The sequence below is a fragment of the Anomaloglossus baeobatrachus genome, chromosome 7, assembly GCF_048569485.1.
Source record: "Anomaloglossus baeobatrachus isolate aAnoBae1 chromosome 7, aAnoBae1.hap1, whole genome shotgun sequence".
In the NCBI taxonomy this organism is placed as follows: Eukaryota; Metazoa; Chordata; class Amphibia; order Anura; family Aromobatidae; genus Anomaloglossus; species Anomaloglossus baeobatrachus.
This window is the reverse complement of record NC_134359.1, coordinates 289,197,323-289,209,737: the sequence shown is the minus strand read 5'-3', so window position 1 is coordinate 289,209,737 and position 12,415 is coordinate 289,197,323.

The window sequence follows — 12,415 nt, the reverse complement described above, 5'->3', positions numbered from 1 at the left end:
GGAACTGTCTGAAGTTTGCTAGAAAGCATTTGGATTATCCAGAAGAGTATTGGGAGAATGTCATATGTTCTGATGAAACCAAAATAGCACTGTTTGGTAGAAACACAATTCGTCGTGTTTGGAGCAGACAGATTGCTAAGTTGCATCCAAAGAACACCATACCTACTGTGAAGCATGGTGGTGGCAACATCATGCTTTGGGGCTGTTTCTCTGCAAAGGGACCAGGATGACTGATCCGTGTACATGAAAGAATGAATGGGGCCACGTATCTGAGGTTTTGAGTGCAAACCTCCTTTCATCTGCAAGGGCATTGAAGATGAAACATGGCTGGGTCTTTCAGCATGATAATGATCCCAAGCACACCACCAGGGCAACGAAGGAGTGGCTTCCTAAGAATCATATGAAGGTCCTGGAGTGGCCTAGCCAGTCCCCAGATCTCAACCCCATAGAAAACCTTTGGAGGGAGTGTAAAGTCCGTGTTACCCAGCGACAGGCCCAAAATATCACTGCTCTAGAGGAGATCTGCATGGTGGAATGGCCAACATACCACCAACAGTGTGTGCCAACCTCGTGAAGACAGAAAACGTCTGACCTCTGTCATTGCCAACAAAGGATAGAGAACAAAATATTGAGATGAACTTTAGTTATTGACTAAATACTTATTTTCCACCATAATTTTACAAAAAAATATCTTTCAAATCAGACGCGGTGATTTTCTGGATTTGTTTTCTCATTTTGTCTCTCATAGTTGTTGTCACCTATGATGTCACTTACAGGCCAACCTCAGGGGAGAACTTGCATAATTGGGGGTTGACTGAATACTAAATATTTTATATATATATATAATTTAATAAAGCACTTATGGAGTATAGAGATGAAGGGAATATCTTCTCACATGCCACTCCTCTATGTCCTGAGGAGGAGACTCTACCCAAAAAGTGGTCTGAGATGCATGCAGTGTGAGTGGGCCTCTGTGTAGCTGAACCAGTCGCTCATGGGATATGGTTACATGTGATACATCAACTCCAAAGGGAATATCGGAGACGGTATCACATTTGATAGACTTAGATACAGCAGCTGCTGATGATCCTATTACATGGTGGTGGATATGGAGGCCTAGGGTGCAGATCATCAATACTCTGGTGCTGATATTGTGTCACCTGCAGCATTGTCCTGGCAGAGCACCAGGTGACAGCAGGGAGGGCGGCACAGCCCGGATGACTGATGTTGGCTCGGTACATTCTCCTTTTTTAATGTAAATCAGGTTGCTGGATTGTCAGACCATTGTGATTGTTATTTACTTGTGCTGGTGACGTACGCCTGACACCATCACTGAGAGCGAGCGGACAGGAGGGTCAGCAATCGCCATCTATGTACAATGTCTGAGGAAGGCACCATCTCTTCTGACGTCCACCATCGGGGCTAAGGCCCACCAGCAGGTAATGATGTAATGATTTTTAGGGTTCATATCACCCCACATTCAGGGTTGCCAACTTTACCTTTTATTTTTCTAAAAAAAAAAATCTCAGACAGACAATATTTTTTACAAACACATTCTAAAATCATTATTATTATAAGTGATCCATGTCTACAGCCCATAATTCTGATATAAAGACATCAGCTGCATCCATTGTAATGTGTAAAATGATAGTTACAGATAAAATAATCTGGATAAGTTTCTTCAGCTTCAAAATTTCACTGATGTCTTATGTTTTTTTATTACGGACATGGTTAAAAAGTGCCCTATTTTTATGGAGTGTCCTAGAATTTCTGGACGGTTGGCAACCCAGTTCAGAACATTGTCTGAAGAAGAAGTGACGTGCTGGTGTCATTGCATTCTACTTTCTAATATGCTCAGTCTTTTGATTCCTCACCATTTTCCACATCTCTGCTTGCTGTCGTCAGCTGAGAATTTTGTTGTTAATATTGTTAAAGTAAGAAAAGTTAAAAATCATCAAACCTGTTTATAGGGGGTGCAAGTACACTCTTTAGACAAAGAACTGCTTGAGGAGGGGTTGGCTAAGCTGGGAGGCTGCTGGGAGTGTCTGAATTTACTATGCAGTTATGTATTCTACTATTTGCTATCATGTTAAAAAAAATGCCTACATTTATGCACGGTATGTCTATATTTCTGAGGACTATAAAAGATGATTCTCAGGAGAGCTTTGGAGATCACGTGCCTGTGTATTTCTTTAATTCTCACCGGCGCCATTCAATGAATCCCAGAAACTTTTAATTAAAGTGAGAACTACTTCTACAGTGTTTACATGTAAAAAATATATATAGATGCATATCTGCCCAGTATATGGGAAAAAGAGGCTTTTTTGGGATACATTGATTAGTCACACAAGGGCCTTTCTCAGTGTACGTGCTAAATGTGCGGAAAAAAAATGGAAAAATATTCCATTATGCAGACAGCAAGTAGAAATCTTGAAAAATGGGAGGAATTGAAATAAAATATTAAATGATAAAACTTTCTTAATTTAGTACTTAAGCTTCATTTACAGAATTAAGTTTGTTTTTGGCAATAATTGGGGTAAAGGAAGGTCATAGGTGTTTAGGGTCTGTGGTACATGACCTGCAGGTTAGCATGTAGGGATGGATATATTGTGGTCTATGTAGTTACAGTTAGGTCCAGAAATCTTTGGACAGTGACACAATTTTGGCGAGTTGGGCTCTGCATGCCACCACATTGGATTTGAAATGAAACCTCTACAACAGAATTCAAGTGCAGATTGTAACGTTTAATTTGAAGGTTTGAACAAAAATATCTGATAGAAATTGTAGGAATTGTCACATTTCTTTACAAACACTCCACATTTTAGGAGGTCAAAAGTAATTGGACAAATAAACCAAACCCAAACAAAATATTTTTATTTTCAATATTTTGTTGCGAATCCTTTGGAGGCAATCACTGCCTTAAGTCTGGAATCCATGGACATCACCAAACGCTGGGTTTCCTCCTTCTTAATGCTTTGCCAGGCCTTTACAGCCGCAGCCTTCAGGTCTTGCTTGTTTGTGGGTCTTTCCGTCTTAAGTCTGGATTTGAGCAAGTGAAATGCATGCTCAATTGGGTTAAGATCTGGTGATTGACTTGGCCATTGCAGAATGTTCCACTTTTTTGCACTCATGAACTCCTGGGTAGCTTTGGCTGTATGCTTGGGGTCATTGTCCATCTGTACTATGAAGCGCCGTCCGATCAACTTTGCGGCATTTGGCTGAATCTGGGCTGAAAGTATATCCCGGTACACTTCAGAATTCATCCGGCTACTCTTGTCTGCTGTTATGTCATCAATAAACACAAGTGACCCAGTGCCATTGAAAGCCATGCATGCCCATGCCATCACGTTGCCTCCACCATGTTTTACAGAGGATGTGGTGTGCCTTGGATCATGTGCCGTTCCCTTTCTTCTCCAAACTTTTTTCTTCCCATCATTCTGGTACAGGTTGATCTTCGTCTCATCTGTCCATAGAATACTTTTCCAGAACTGAGCTGGCTTCATGAGGTGTTTTTCAGCAAATGTAACTCTGGCCTGTCTATTTTTGGAATTGATGAATGGTTTGCATCTAGATGTGAACCCTTTGTATTTACTTTCATGGAGTCTTCTCTTTACTGTTGACTTAGAGACAGATACACCTACTTCACTGAGAGTGTTCTGGACTTCAGTTGATGTTGTGAACGGGTTCTTCTTCACCAAAGAAAGTATGCGGCGATCATCCACCACTGTTGTCATCCGTGGACGCCCAGGCCTTTTTGAGTTCCCAAGCTCACCAGTCAATTCCTTTTTTCTCATAATGTACCCGACTGTTGATTTTGCTACTCCAAGCATGTCTGCTATCTCTCTGATGGATTTTTTCTTTTTTTTCAGCCTCAGGATGTTCTGCTTCACCTCAATTGAGTGTTCCTTAGACCGCATGTTGTCTGGTCACAGCAACAGCTTCCAAATGCAAAACCACACACATGTAATCAACCCCAGACCTTTTAACTACTTCATTGATTACAGGTTAACGAGGGAGACGCCTTCAGAGTTAATTGCAGCCCTTAGAGTCCCTTGTCCAATTACTTTTGGTCCCTAGAAAAAGAGGAAGCTATGCATTGCAGAGCTATGATTCCTAATCCCTTTCTCCGATTTGGATGTGAAAACTCTCATATTGCAGCTGGGAGTGTGCACTTTCAGACCATATTATATATATATAATTGTATTTCTGAACATGTTTTTGTAAACAGCTAAAATAACAAAACTTGTGTCACTGTCCAAATATTTCTGGCCCTGACTGTAAGTGTGAAATAAGGCCACGTGCACACATTGATCCAGGAGGGGTAAAGTCAGAGGAAAAGTATAATAAAAGCGTGCACCACTTCCTTATTTTTTATTTGGCTAATGAATACTGAGATAAAACCTAACCAGATACTCAACGTGAGCACGTGGCCTAACCGGGACATCACCCAGCGGTCAGGAGCTTAACCTTATATCCCATGTACTGTAATATATAAGCCCTGATCACCCCCCTTACTGCACAGTAATAATTTAGGAGGCCCCCATACTTGTCAAAAATATGTCATTTTATATCTGATGTAAATGCCGCTGTTTTCCCGAAACCGGCGCTGTTTTTCTTGTCTTTCCGCGCCTCTCCGTTCCTGAGATATGGCTTCCACTTCCTGGAATATAAATCTAGTTTTGTTGGCCACTGGGGTGTGGTCCTTAAGAACACACCCACAGAAAAGAGTTCAGGATTACGCCCAATTGGTAAAATGACGATGGATGTACAGGGAAGAGGAGGCCATATCTCCGGAACGGAGAAGTGTAGGGAGAAAAGAAAAACAGCGCCGGATTCAGAACAGCGGCATTTACATCAGGTTAAAAAAAAAAATGTATTTAGGGAAAGTGACAGATCCATTTAAAAAGGGTCTTAAGGTCCTGTCACACACAACGAGATCACTAACGGGATCGCTGCTGAGTCACCGTTTCTGTGACGCAGAAACGATCTCGCCAGCGATCTCGTTATGTATGACACCTACCAGCGATCAGACCCCTGCTGTGAGATCGCTAGTCGTTGCCGAATGGTCCAGACCATTTTCTTCAAAGGTGATGTCCTGCTGGGCATTGTGACGCCCTGGGCAAGCCAGGGGTCACAGGTAATGACATCACCACACCCTACACCCTGGTTAGGTACACCTAAGCTAGACCAGAAACCCTTGTTGCCTTCCTCCAGGGGCTGATGTCCACACCAGGGGGTGGGCCAGGCGGTTGGCTCCGCCCACCGAGGAGTTCACAGTCCTGGAGGCGGGAAAACCAGGCAGATGAAGTGAGAGTTGAGTGGTAGAGGAGCAAGTGAGAGGAGAAAAAGAGACAGCTAAAGAGCCTGAGAGCGTCCGGGTGTGTGCCCCGGACAGAGACAGCAAGGTTAGCAGACGGCGGTGACCGTCTGCAGGAGTGGCCTATCGGAGGTGCCGTAAGGACCGTGGATGGGTGGTGGCCCGGCGGTACCGGACCGGTACACAAGGAGAAGCCAGCACCATTGGCAGGGGCCTTTCGGATCCCGGCAAGGCTTGGAGTCGCCGTGAATTTGCCAAATCCGTCAGTGAAAGGGACCCCGGGCTCTCCAAACAACTAAGTTCCGATTGAAGGCAACAGTCCAACCGTATGAGAGAGACACTGCCACCGCCAAGTCACCAGTTTCTCAGGGCCAGCGCCTGCGGGCAAAGAGGGGCTCCTCTGGCCCATATCCAAGTCAGGGAGCGGGTTACCGGTGGGAACCCATCGCAACCAACAGAAGTACTAGGTGCAGGGAAAGAAACAGTCACCGTTAACTACCGGGGAAAAGCAACAGCAGCCGTCCGTGGGAACCGTCTTTCCAGCCGTGTGTTTTACCGAGAACTGTGTCAACGTCTCAGGCTGAGTGAGTACCACCGTGCTGTGCGGCACAGTGCTGCCCCTGCGACCCTGCACCTCACCAGGCCCCTCCACCCCTACCCCATCACCGGGACAACCAACCCCCTACCCACGGAGGGGAGAAATAACAACAAAGCTGCTCCCTGTCACCGCTCCCGGGATCCCCATACAGAGCAGCGGTGGTGTCCACACAATCACCACAACCGTGGGTGGCGTCACGGACAATAAATCCCCAAAACCAATCCCCCTTTTCACTCACGGGCGAGGAGCGCCGCTCGAGTCCCCGGGATCCGGCCCATCGCTCGAGCCACCGAGCAGCAGAGGCTGCAGCAGCAGCGGCAGCTGGACCCGAGCAGTGGGAGAGCGCATCGTCCCCTCCTCCGCCCGCGACAGCATCACCTACCAACGACCTCCTAACACGGTCCCAACGCCCGCCGAGATCGTTATACAGATCGCTGATCATTACGGCGTCGTTGGTAAGGTCTGACTGTGTGACATCTCACCAGCGACTTACCAGCGATCCTTATCAGGTTGTATCGTTTAGGGATCGCTGGTAAGTCGTTGTGTGTGACTGGGCATTTACGGTTTATAGACAGCAATCAAGACGACAGGACAACTTTTAGGGGGTTTTATGCACATAGATGAAATGTTTAGGACTTAACCCCTACTTTAATGGACTTAAAACTTCCCAAATACTCAATGTGTGCATGTGGCCTTACTTATCCATGCTCTGGTACCATACTAGGCCCCGATCCTTGCCCAAGTTGATCATTCATAAACCATCGTAATAAGAGGGGATTCCTCAAAGTGGTAGTCTATGCTTGCTCCGTTATTTGACGTCACCGGGTCTGGATCTTCTCCGTCTGTTCACATGAGGATGAGACACACAGCTCCTTGTGCAACTTAAGGAGCCCCTGACATCACCCCTCTGTATATTTGATGAGGAAGTGAGGGCAGCGCAGGCACAAAGAATATTGTACGGGTCAAAATGTAGATTTATTGAGTAACATGAGAGATAGGAACTGGTGTTAACTATTTAATGACCTGGTGATTCTGAGAACTTTAAACAGGTACAGCAGGTTTTAGCGTCTTACTCTAAAAGGACTCCATTTGTGTCTCCTTATAATATACATGACAGTAATGGCAGCAATATTCTCAACCCTATTTCCCGAACTTCTAAATATCAAATCCGCAGCATAGAAAACGTATTAGGAGTCCGGGGGTCTTCCTATTCTTTTACTAGAGGTGGTACAATGTCTTAGGAGGTGGTCAACAATGGTGAGACATCAGAAAATGTTGGATCTCCCCTTTAACTAAATATCTTTTAATTTAATGATTTTAAACTTGGCATAATGTGATATGGTTTGAGCCTTTAGATAATGGTCTCGTTTACCCTAATTTAGGGTTGCCCAGACCAAAAAGTGATTATCTTGCCCTCTGGAGGACTCAGCATGTCCATAGTAAACTATTTATTTCATTGTAATGCATAAATTCTCCTGCGGAGGCAGTATAGGGAGATTGAACACTTGGTACCAAGATCCCGCACAGATTACAGCAGTACCAGCTGTGAGATCGGTATATTTTCATGGTATCTGTCTAGCAAAAAGTGTTCAATAACTATTTTTAGGTGGCCATACACACATTTTTGGCAGATCCATTCAGGATTACTGGATCATAAACATCCCTCTAAAATAATCTGGACTCTATGGTAGGGCTACCTGTTGGGTATGTTTGGGGGGACTATGTTTGTCCAGGTTTGGATGGACCCACCAAAGGCCAGTTGGGTTGTCCCGGTCTATGGCCACGTGTAGGGGACCTTTTGGGAGTTTTGTGCAGTCTACTATGCGGAGGTGAGTGGCAGCTTTCCTTCACGGCTGAGTAGGCGCACCGGTTGCTGAAGACGCTCTTCCAGACGTCTTTCACGGAGATGAGAAATTGATCTGTTCAAACAAAACAAGAGACAAATTTGGAAACATCTCTGATTAAAGTTGTATGAATTGAAAGAGACCTGAATCCAAAGCTTTCATGAATTTTTCACAGCTCTCTGGTGGCAGAAAAATATTAAGACGGTATTAGAAAAATGAGATTTTATGTGTTTTAGGACCACGATGGCAGATACTTGGCTGTCAATTTTCTTTGGTATGCATAACTATGCGACCATTGTCAGGAGCGAGTGCCCTATTTTGTGCCAAATTTACATAGCTGACATCATTTTGTAGCAGTGATACCTTTTGTGATGAAATATCTATTAGTACATGACTGCAGTCAAATTAGCCCAATTTTCATGAAATTAATAATAATAATAATTAATTTTATTCATTTATATAGCGCTATTAATTCCACAGCGCTTTACATACATTGGCAACACTGTCCCCATTGGGGCTCACAATCTAGAGTCCCTATCTGTATGTCTTTGGAGTGTGGGAGGAAACCGGAGAACCTGGAGGAAACACACGCAAACACGGGGAGAACATACAAACTCCTTGCAGATGGTGTCCTTGGTGGGTTTTGAACCCAGGACCCCAGTGCTGCTAGGCTGCAGTGCTAACCACTGAGCCACAGTACCGCCCAAATTAAGAACTCTATGTTAAGCAATTAGCTAAGATGGCCATATAGTGACCGATGTTGCCCATTAGCCAAAATGTAGTAGAAACCAGCATACCACATTATACATTTTTGTGGTGGTCCACTGTTATTTACTTTGTAGTATGAAACGAAAGGTAGTATACTGGCATTTACCACCCGTAGGAGATCAAAAGTACATATTTTTGCCCTACTTTGAGTAAATAGGAGCCTATAGATACTTTTATTATATGAGCCAGGAGCTTTATTGCATAAGAACATGTTCATTTACATATACGTTCCCGTACGTGCTGCCTATTTTTGTTAATGGATAGCACAAAGACATATACCGTACCCTGTTTTCCTGAAAATAAGACCTACCCTGAAAAAAAGCCCTAGCATGATTTTAGAGGAATTTTGGAGTATGTATGAAATATACCGTACTTTTCGTGTTATTTGAAACACCGGATTATAAGACGCACCACAAATGTAGAGGAAAAAAAAATATCACGCCCGTCTTTTAATTCGGCGGTGTCTTACTGGAGAGGGGGGCGGAAGCAGTGATGGAGCGGGGTCACAGGAGGCAGGGGCAGTGCTGGAATAGGTCAATGCTGTGGGTGGTGCGGCGGGTGTCCTAGATGCTCACTGCGGGTGCTGTGAGGCAGGAACATCCAGAAACCGTCCAGGCTTCAAAGAAATGGCGCCCAGAGTCAGCACGTGCATAGATGGAACTTTTGCTCAATGAGAAGCCGAAATCTCACCTGCGCATGCGCCACCTCCAAGTGCCATTTTCCTTAAGTCCGCTGCAGGGAGATCAATGGGCCGGAGGCAGCGTGTGCGCAAATGAGATCTTGAGCTGAGAGTTCCATCTGTGCAAGCGCCGACTCTGGGTGCAATTATTTGAAGCCCGCACAGCCGACATTTTCAGAATGAGGGCCCCCTCAGCACAGCCCACAGTGCACCGCCCACAGTAAGGCCGCAGGACAGCACCCACAGCCCATAGCATCCCCTGTGACCCCTCTCCACATCCCCCGGTAAGCTACATTCGGATTACAAGACGCACCCCTCATTTTCCTCCCAAATTTTTGGGCCGAAAAGTGCATCTTATAATCCGAAAAATACGGTAAGCCCTATTTAAAAAAATAAGCCCTATTTACAGTCAGGGCTGGTGTTAGGGGGAGTCAAGCTGCGTATTTTCTCTGGACACCCACTTTCTTAGGAACTCCAATGTTTGTATTCTGAGGATAAGATTGTTTAAAGAGCTTTGATGACTTCACAGGCATGTGACCAAAGGTCTCTTAATGGCAGATGTCTAAAAGAAAGCAACAGAAGATGGACTGGCATGCAGGACTGGTATTAGGGAGAAGGGAGTTGGAAACTGTGCAATTTCACAGGGCCCTCACTCTCTTAGGGGCCCCAGTATTTATAGCCTGATGATATGGAAGGATAGGCCATCAATGTTAACGTCTAGGACAACCCAGGACAGGCCATCAATGTTAAAGTCCAGGACAACCCAGGATAGGCCCCCTATGTTAAAGTCCAGGACAACCCAGGTTAGGCCATCAATGTTAACGTCTAGGACAACCCAGGATAGGTGAACAATGTTAAAGTCCAGGACAAACCACGATAGATCATCAATGTTAAAGTCCAGGACAACCCAGGATAGGCCATCAATGTTAAAGTCCAGGACAATCCAGGATAGATCATCAATGTTAAAGTCTAGGACAACCCAGGATAGGCCATCAATGTTAAAGTCCAGGACAACCAAGGATACGCCATCAATGTTAAAGTCCAGGACAACCCAGGATAGGCCATCAAAGTAAAACTCCAGGACAAACCAGGATAGGCCATCAATGTTAAAGTCCAGGACAACCCAGGATAGACCATCAATGTTAAAGTCCAGGACAACCCAGGTTAGGCCATCAATGTAAAAGTCCAGGACAAACCAGGATAGGTCATCAATGTTAAAGTCCAGGACAACCAAGGATAGGCCATCAATGTTAAAGTCCAGGACAACCCAGGATAGGCCATCAATGTAAAAGTCCAGGACAAACCAGGATAGGTCATCAATGTTAAAGTCCAGGACAACCAAGGTTAGGCCATCAATGTTAACGTCTAGCACAACCCAGGATAGGTGAACAATGTTAAAGTCCAGGACAACCCAGGATAGGCCATCAATGTTAAAGTCAAGGACAACCTGGGATAGGTGATCAATGTTAAAGTCCAGGACAGCCCTGTTTAAATCTTACTCTTATCATGTACTTTGTGTTTACAAAATTAAATTTTTTAAACAAAGCATTTTCCATAGATCAACTGTAAAAACACAAAAAAAGTAAAACTTTTTTTTTCAGTCCTCTTATAAAAAAAAGTAAAAACCTGCTGTAAAACTAATCCAGTACATTTGGATTATACTTGTATTTTTTTTTATTAAACTGTCCACAATTCTTGCAACCTGCGTTCACATTGATGCATGTTTACCATTTCTGTGTTGTGTAAAACTGTGTATTCTGCATTTTGCGCCAATTAAAGAGTTAATTTGCAACTCTCAGTCTTCTTTCACCCACATTCGGGTTCTTGCATCTCGGCACTTAAGTCTTTTTTGTTTTGTTGGAAAAGTCTCAGGGCGGTAAAGTAGGAATGGTACAGGCTACTTGCATTATTCATATTAAACTGAGCCAAGAATATAGTGTTACAGCACAAGAGGACGGCCACTATATCTTGGCTTCCTACTTCTCGGTGCTCTGCAGAAGCGTCGCTACGGTTTGATGTAACAGGAATCCCTCCGGACTTATACTGGGAGTCTCTAGATTTCTCAAGTCTCCGTTAAGAGCGATATACTTACATGGATCTACCTGTTTCCCTGGAAAATGAACCTTGTGGATTCCTGCAAAGAAGAGACAGTTTACAAAGTGACTTTTCTTGTGAGCCAAAGGATGGGTGATTTGGTCATCATGCCACAACCAGAGCAAGGTAACTGAAGATATTGATTGCAATGAGCTTGGTATTCATGAGCATTTTGCATCTGTCTCAGAGCCGCCTGGAAGCACAGAGTATTTTTTCTTAATTAATGCAAAGACTTTGGTTGCACTTGCGTTACTATTTAATTCCATTCTCCATATCACCTAACAGCATGAGCGTTCCATTTCGTAGAGTTTTAGATCTGCAATTTGCTTTTTGTGTTCTCAACCTGAGCGCTTACAGAACGTTGCTGCCCTATATCATCTCAGAGACGACAGAGACGTTGCACCGTTTAGTATCCAGAGAGGAACACTAGAATGAACTTGGAAAGTTACCATTATGGGCGGCAAAAAAGGTGATGCGAAACCAGCCAAGCGAGGTGGTGGAAAGGAATCACCCTCCAAGCCTGAACCCAAGGGCAAAGATGAAAAGAAAGGCGGTAAAGGTAAAGAAAAAGATGATAAAAAGAAAGGAAAGGATGCCAAGAAAACAAAAAAGGAAATAGTAAGCGAGGAAGAAGAGGAGGAGGAAGTGTCGGAGATAGAACGTGGTAAAAGTGAAGACGATGAAGATGAAGTCCCAGCGGCTAGAGGAAGGAGAGGAAGAGAAAAAGGTGTGGCAGCCCTGAAAGGCGCATCTAAAGCAGTGGCCGGAATGAATAAAGGTAAAGGAAGAAAAGATCCAGTAGAGGAACCAGAAGTTTCCAAAGCAAAGGATCAAAAAAAGGATTTAGCAAGAGCCCAACTAAAAGGGGCAACAAAGGCGATGGCTGGACTAGCCAAAAAAGCAGCAGCTCCTCCTAAGAAAAAAAGAAGTTTGAAGGCAACATCTAAACTTTTCATGAAATTCGGGCAGCTAAGACCAAGGAGATCGAAAAAAGGTCACTTCAAGACAGCATCCAAACTGTTTATGGGCTTAAGAAGAAAGTTTGCAGCTTCATCACTACTTGATAAGAAAAAGAAGTCAGCTGCCATGTTGAAAAAAACATCCAAGCTTATGGT